This window comes from Otolemur garnettii, unplaced genomic scaffold, assembly GCF_000181295.1.
Source record: "Otolemur garnettii isolate 467f Iridium unplaced genomic scaffold, OtoGar3 scaffold00102, whole genome shotgun sequence".
Lineage (NCBI taxonomy): Eukaryota > Metazoa > Chordata > Mammalia > Primates > Galagidae > Otolemur > Otolemur garnettii.
Window position 1 is genome coordinate 3942250 of NW_003852497.1, and position 8099 is coordinate 3950348.

Here is an 8099-nt window from a genome sequence, read left to right on the forward strand (position 1 = left end):
AAAACTTGGAGATAAAACCATTTAAATGATTGGGTCTGAGTAACACAGAAAAGAAAAAAATTTTGAATGAAAGTGAAAAGAGCCTACGGTACTTGTAGAGTGCCATGAAGCACACACACATTGTTTGAGTCTGAGAAGAGAGAAAAAGGATATACTTTAAATATGAATGAATTAAACTCTTCACTCAAAAAACAAAAGATCATGAACTTTACTTTAGAAACGCGAACAATGTAACCTAATCATTGTAGCCTCATATTAACCTGAAATCTAAACAAAAGAAAAAAACCCCCAAAGATTGGCAGAATATGTTTTTAAAAAAACATGAGCCAACTACATGCTGTCTTATATATGAGACTCACTTTAGATCTTGAAGGATAAATACATTGAAAATGAAAAGATGGAAAGAAGGTTCCATGCAGACAGTAACCAAAAGAAAGAGGGCTGATTACATAATACTAAAATCAGACATAAGAGACTTTAATCAAGAAAAGTTATAAGAGACGAAGGATGCTATATCTTCATATTAGTAATACTATTAACGTATTATTATATATTAATAAAAGGTTCAATTCAGCAAGAAGATATAACAATCATAATAGACCCTCAAAATATATAAAGCATACATATGGTACACATGAAAGATCATTGAGGACATTACGCTAAGTGAAAAAAGCTTGTGATAAAAAGACAGATACTATATGACTCCTTTTTTATGAGGTAGTCAAAACTTAATAGTCAAAATAGAGACAGAAAGTAAAGCAGTGGTTGCCAAGACCAGGGCTGGAGAAAAATAGGGGTTCTTTTTTAGTGAGTACAGAGTTGCAGGTGTTCTGAAGATGGACGGGGATGATGGATGGTGATGATGGTTGCAGACGAGACCAATGTGCTTCGTAGAAATGAACTGTCCACTTAGAAGTGCTTAAGATGGGAAATTTTAAGCTTTCAGCATTGTACCACAACTGAAAATCTGAAAAATAAAAAGACGGGATGGAGGAGAAAAATTGGCCACAACAGACACACAGACACAGATAACTTTTACGAGGAATATTTTCACAATGACTGCAGACATGGGGGTGATGGGTCAGATGGAGATGGATATGGAAATTTGTTTTTTGTTTATTTTATTTGTTTACTTATTTATTTAATTTTGAGATGGAGTCTTACTCTGTTGCCCTGGGTAGAGTGCTGTGTCATTAGCCTAGCTCACAGCAACCTCAAACTTTTGGGCTCAAGTGATCTTCTTGCCTAAACCGCCCCAGTAGCTGGGACTACAGGTACCTGCCACAATGGCTGGCTAGGTTTTGTATATTTGGTAGAGATGGGTGGTCTCACTCTTGCTCAAGATGGTTTCAAACTCCCGAGTTCCAGCAATCCACCCATCTCAGCTCCAAAAGTGCTAAGATTACAGGTGTTAGCCACTGTGCCCTGCTGTAAATTTGCTTTTTTAACATAGAAGAATTTATAGCATCTTTAAAAGCTGATTGGAAGGATCCTGTAGAGAGGCTGGTGTAGGACAAAGAGGGAGGAATTCTTGGAACAAACCCTGGAGCAGGCAATAGAGAGTGGGTTTTATTGCAAAGGAGAAGAGTTGCCCTTAGGGGAAAATAATTTACTCTATACCAAAGCCTACTAATAATAGCAGCATCTATAGAAATATAATAACTAACATTGATGTAGCACTTACTGTGTGCCAGGCGTGGTTGGAAACATTTCATTTTACACTTTGGTACGTTTTACACTTACAACCTTATGAAGTCATTAGGATCCTTGTATAGCTCTTACAAACAAGGAAACTGAGAAACATAGAGGTTGAGTCCCTTGCTCAGTAATGTTGTCTGGCTCCAGAGTCTGCACTTACAAGATAGGTCCATCTACAATCTTGATCAGGAAATTGAGGCTCAATTAGGTCCATGAACTTGCCCCAGGCCACAGTGCTATTGAGTGTTGGAGCTGGGCATGTTGGATCCCAAAGGCAAAGCTCTTCCCAGGCCTCTGTGTTGCTTTACTTACTACATTTGTCTAGACTGTGGTTTTGTGGTGTGACACTGACACCAGAAAGCCTGAGATGGTGCCCTGTCTCTGCACAAGCTGTGCGTGCATGGCTGGGTTACTGGATCTATCTGTGCTTTCAGTTTCTTATCTGAAAAATACAATTAATTATTACCACTTACCGTTACTGTGAGGATGAGATGACCTGTAATAGTATTCTGCACACATCAAGCAATCACATGTGAGTTGCCATTTTTAACTTTTAAGCCGTGAGTTTCCAGTCATCATAGTTAACCATCTCATTTGCGCTGTGTCTTTTCAGCAAAGGCTTTTGGTCTTATCGGTTCCAGTGCCTTGTGCTGAGACGCGTAGGACACAAAAGTGAATTAAACAGTGCTGAACATAAGCATGTAAACGTACATGTACCTGGAGACCCACGCCGTTTCATCTCAGGCGCCTGTAGCTCAGTGGTTATGGTGCCAGCCACATGCACCAGGGCTGGTGGGTTCGAGCCCAGCCTGGGCCTGCTAAACAACTACAATAAAAAAAAAATGGCCAGGCATTGTGGTGGGCGCCTGTAGTCACAGCTTCTTGGGAGGCTGAGTTAAGAGAATCACTTAAGCCCAAGAGTTGGAGGTTGCTGTGAGCTGTGACAGCACAGCACTCTATCAAGGGTGACATAGTGAGACTGTATTTCAAAAAAGAAAGAAAGAAAGAAAATAAAGGGCCATTTGAATCATCAACTCCAATCTCTCCCGTTTTCCCACCTTGCGGAACTCGTAATGCCTGACTGGACAGCCAGCCAGGGGGAAGGGTGTCACAGTTGGAGCTGTGCCTCCCACATTGCCTAGTCGAAGCCCAGCCAGTGGAGGTATTTAATAAGTGCTTGTTTGGAGAGAGGATTTGGTAAGAGCTTAAGCAACAGTCGTGAAATGTAGAAGGACTCTGTGGTGTGTCACATTCCAGCTGAGCATTACAGGATAGTCAGCCCTAAATCCATGGTGAGGGCTGAGCCTGTCTGGACATCAGGGACGTGGCCAGGAAGGAAATGTCAGGCCTGGAGAGAGCCACTCATTATTTCCAGAAAACTGCTCAGTGCAGGGTGTGAAAGACGCCTCCCAGGCTGCTAAAGAGTCCTTCCTTATTGACTGTTCACAGGCAACTGCTTGTCATCTGGCTTCTGACAAGAGAATATAGTTTTCCAAAGTGGAATCATTTTCCTAGGTAAATGTATCTTGTGCTCTATTCCGCTTCGGTGGAACTGACATATTTGATGTTGGATGCCTTCCCTGTAAAGATTTATCATTTAATTATAACTAAGAACACTGACTAAATCCCAGCTGCTTCGGGAAATTACTTACCCGAAATGCAGGATTCGCAATAAAAGACCAGGAGCTTATTTCTGATCCAGAGACTCAAGATTGCAATTCCCTAAAAGTGACAAATGTTTCAGGCTCCAGGAAAGGGAGAATCCCTAATTATGAGGTACATGATATATTTCAAATTAGAGAAGGGCAAACACTAGCTGCTCTGAAATGTATTTGAGTGGTTTGGAAAGAGATCAGCGGTGCTAATTCCTCACCCTGTGTACCCAGCATCCCCCCTCCCTCTGGCTCCATCAGTCATGACTTACAGCATCCTGGAAAACGTGTCTCTCAGTGCCATGTGGGTAACCACACTGCTTAATTATTCTGTTTATGGTGAAAGGAAACACGGAGAATTTTGCTTCTGGGCTTTTCATCTTTTGCTCTCATAACCTCAAAACAGCATTAAAGGAACAGAGCTTTCAGACAGCCTATTTCATTAAGAAAATTAATTCAAAGGTTTTGGGCTTTCACTGTTTGTTGCTGTAATGGATGCCGCAGGTCTGGCTGCAGACACTGGAGGCAGTTTTTTGCAAGGAAACATTTAGTACTGTTTTACCATGCAGAATTTTGAGCAGTGCTTCTCAAAACTGGCTATATATTAGAATTATTTGGGAGGATCTTTTTTTTTCTTTTTAAAGACAAAGTCTCATTCTTTTGCCCCACGTTAGAGTGCCATGGGTTAGAGTTAAGGTTAGGTTAGAATGCTATAGCATCATAGCTCACAGCAACCTCAAATTCCTGGGCCCAAGCGATCCTTCTGCCTCAGCTTCCCAAGTAGCCGGGACTACAGGTGCCTAACCCAGCTAGTTATTCTATTTTTAGTAGAGATGGGGTCTCAGTCTTGCTCAGGCTGGTCTCAAACTCCTGAGCTCAAGCAATACTCCCACCTCTGCCTCCCAGAGTGCTAGGCCTGAGCCACTGTGCCCGGCAGGAGAATATTTCTTTAAAAATATACCAACACTTTAGAGACTCTGATTTAATCATTTGGTGTGTAATTAGAACGCTGGTGTTTTATAAAGGGCCCTGAAATGATTTGTATGTGCAGACATTGCTCAGAGTCCCTCAGTTTGTGTCAAGCCATCAGTGAGAGGAGTTGTGAATGGTGATCACCTCTGGTGGAAGCGGATTCTGCTGGGCTCTCGCTCCAGACATGGCTGCTGTAGTTGCAGCTTCTGTGAGTCACCCCAGACTTTGGGCTCCAGTAACGTACTCTTTTTCTTTTTCTGTTCAGCTGAAGAAGGTAGCGGCCTGCAGGTGCCAATCTCCGGCTCATTCAGTTGGGCTGTTGGTGTCCCAGCAATTCCATACACTAGTTACATTACCTCTGTTTTAAATGCCAGGAGAGATTTCTGTTTCACTGATTGGATTCTGACAGATATATCTCTTATCTTCAGAAAATCTCTGAATCATACACTATATTCCTCTCAAGCCATATCACATGTCTCTGTTCCCTGTAAAATTTACAAAATACTTGTTTCTGCTTCTCCTATTTTTTTTTTTTTTTGGATCAAGTCATAACCAGTTTTATTGCAAAAAGATGCTTCTCCTATTTTACCTTAATCTTTCCCGATCAGGCTTTCCGCTCCACCAAGCCAACCAAGCTGTTCTCACAGGACCAACTTTGAAATGTAATAGATAATTCTTAGCCATTATTTTACACGACCTCTCAGAAGCATTTGACACAGTTGATTATTCTCTTTTGGAAAGGCTTTTCTTTTCTTTCTTTCTTTCTTTTTTTTGTTTTGTTTTGTTTTTTGAGATAAGGTCTTGCTCTTTGCTCCAGGCTAGAGCTCAGTGGTGTCATCTTAGTTTACAGCAGCCTTGAACTCCTGGGCTTAAGTCATCTTCCTGCTTTAGCCTCCCAGCTATAGGAGGAGGCTATGTGCCACCACACCTGGATAATTTTTTCTTATTTTTGGTAGAGATGGGGTCTCACTTTTGCTCAGGCTGGTCTTGAAGACTACGCTGAAGTGATTCTCCTGCCTTAGCTTCCCAGAGTGCTAGGATTATATGTGTGAGCCACTGTGCCTGGCCTGGGATGATTTTATCACTTGGTTTATGAGACAACATATTCTCTGAGCTTCCTCCTTTTCTTTTGGTTACTCTCTTTGTGGACACACCTGCTTTCCCTGAAATAAACGGAGACGTGAAAAGACAGAATGTTTCTTCCAAGTCCTTTGCCTCAGTCCTTGGTACTACCAGAGATACCACCAGAGGCAGAGGACTTGGAAGAAGCATTCTGTCTTTTTATTTATCTTGTCCTCCCATCATCCCCCATTTTCCAAACCGAGCAAAAGCCACGTGATCTTTGAGCATGAGAAATGCAACCTGCAGATGGCAGACCCTATGGAACAGGGGAGGTCCAAGGAGAAGAAACAATGGTAGTAGCCATGGCATGGCAAATGGTACTGTGCCTTTGTTTGCTGGTAGGCCTGATCAATAGAGAGGCCCAAATCGATGCCGCAGAAAGAGAACAAGAAAGAACGGTGGTTGGTAGCAACTAAAGGTGTCTGTGTCACTCTCAACCCACTCTTGTCCTTCTCAGTGAAGAGTGTGTGATTGCTCAGACCCCACATGAGAGAGTCTCTTTCCCTGACACCTAAGGGACATCCATCAAGTCCCATTGGTTCTCTATCATCATGTAGCTTAAATCCAACCACATCTGACCATCTCCAGGGTGGGCTCAGACTCATCACCTCCTGCCATCTTACTCCAGTGTCTTTGTTGTCACAGGCTTATTACAAATACGAACAAATCTTGTTCAAAACTCACAGTGTCAGGCCTACAGCCTGTGTTCATTACTTATAATGCCTAATACAATGTTAATCCTATGTAAATCGTTGTTATAATATATCATGACCATCTGTCAAGTATCAGCCATCTATGTCTCTATTGATATTTTTCATATTGCGTGGCTGAATACTTTCTGGACGGCCCTGGTGTGTATATTGTGTGTATTTTAAAAATTTGTATTAGTTTTTATTATTGAATTGGTTTTTTTCCCCAAATGTTTTTGAACTGTGGTTGGGTGAATTCATGGATGCAGAACCTGTGGATATGAAGGGATGGTTGGATTTCTTTTGATCGGTGTTTTCAATCTCCCTCCAAACAACTCCTCTGGGCACTGGCCCTGAACCCACACTGACCCCTATAGAATAGGACATAAAAATTGTTCCATCCTCTTTCTGACTTTACTCAAACCAAAGAGACACAAACTCGGTGCAAGTGGCCAGGCAGAAAACAGGCATCATGCCATCACCCGGTTTTTCTTCTTAGGTCTATCTGTTTCCTAAGCTTCCAAATCATGAGTTCTCAGGCATTTCACTATCAACAGAAGAAAAACTTCTGGGCATGGATAAGGAGGTGTTTTGGCTAAGAATGTATCATCTGATCCTTAGAAAAGCCAAATAACTTATCCCCTACCATTTAAACACATCTTAAGAAATGTAGGTTATGCAAAGATAAGTTATTTATGACCAAACATGACATCATGTCTGAGGTTTGGTTTAAAATAACCCAGTGAAAGTAGGAAAAAAGAGATAAAACAAGATTGGCAAACAATTGCAATTTTGAATTCACTGATGGGGATTTTAACACACCCATGTGCACTCTTTCCTACATGTTTTTGTTTAAATTAGTCCATGCTTAAAAGCCAAAAGAAAGAAACAGTCAAAAGAAAAAAAGTGTAGTGTTAGCATCAGTAGGATATCAAACATTTTGCAATTCTGTTTGTAATTCAGGATTGTCTGATGTTGCACTTCTTATGAAAACTTTCAGCAAATCCATAAACTCCGATTCAAAGAGGGAAGCTCCTCTTCTCTTGGACAAGTATTTCTCCCTTAGGAAACAAGTTTGCATTTCTAAATGAAATGGCACCGAAGGCCTTCTGCTGTGGTTCAAATGTTTGTCCCACCAAAATGCATATTGTAGCCTTAGTCTTCATTGTAACAGGATTTTGAGTATGGTATTTGAGAGATGGAAGCTTAGGGAGGTGATTAGGATTAGATGAGGTCACATAGGTGGGGCACTAGGGGCCTTAAAGGAGCAGAAAGGCAGACCTGAGGCCCACAGCTCAGCCCACTTGCCATGTGATGCCCTGGGCCACCTCAGGCTCTAAAGAGAGTCTCCAATAGCAAGAAGGCCCTCGCCAGATGCAGTGCCTTGACCTTGAACTTCCCAGCCTCCAGAACTGTAAGAAACAGATTCCTTTTCTATATAAATTACCCAGCCTCAGGTACTCGGTTACAGCAGCAGCAGAAAAGTGACCAGATAGTATCTAATCCACTTTTCTATTTGTCTCTTTCAAAACGGAGCTTCCAAATGTACCCTTATTAGCAGAAGGTTTTTAAGCAGATGAGTGTGGCCAGCCAGGCCTGCCCAGGAATGATTTGCTAAACTCCCTGTCCTGGAGGGGCCTCATCTGCCACTGTGTTCTGATCCTGGACACTTCAAGCAGAGGGCTATTGGCAGCAGCTGCTATACACAGCAATGCTCACAGGACCTACCACAAGCAAAGCCAGCAAGTTCAGTTTTCATCATTCGTGTTCCCAGATTGTAGTGGCAGATGTTTATGTAAAGTTGGGGGAAAAATGGCTTTCTTCTTAGGTGCAGTGTCTTGGCCTTCCTCGTACCATTTCTTTCTTTCTTTTCTTTTCTTTTTTTTTTTGAGACAGAGCCTCAAGCTATTGCCCTGGGTAGAGTGCTGTGGCATCACAGCTCACAGCAACCTCCAACTCCTGGGCT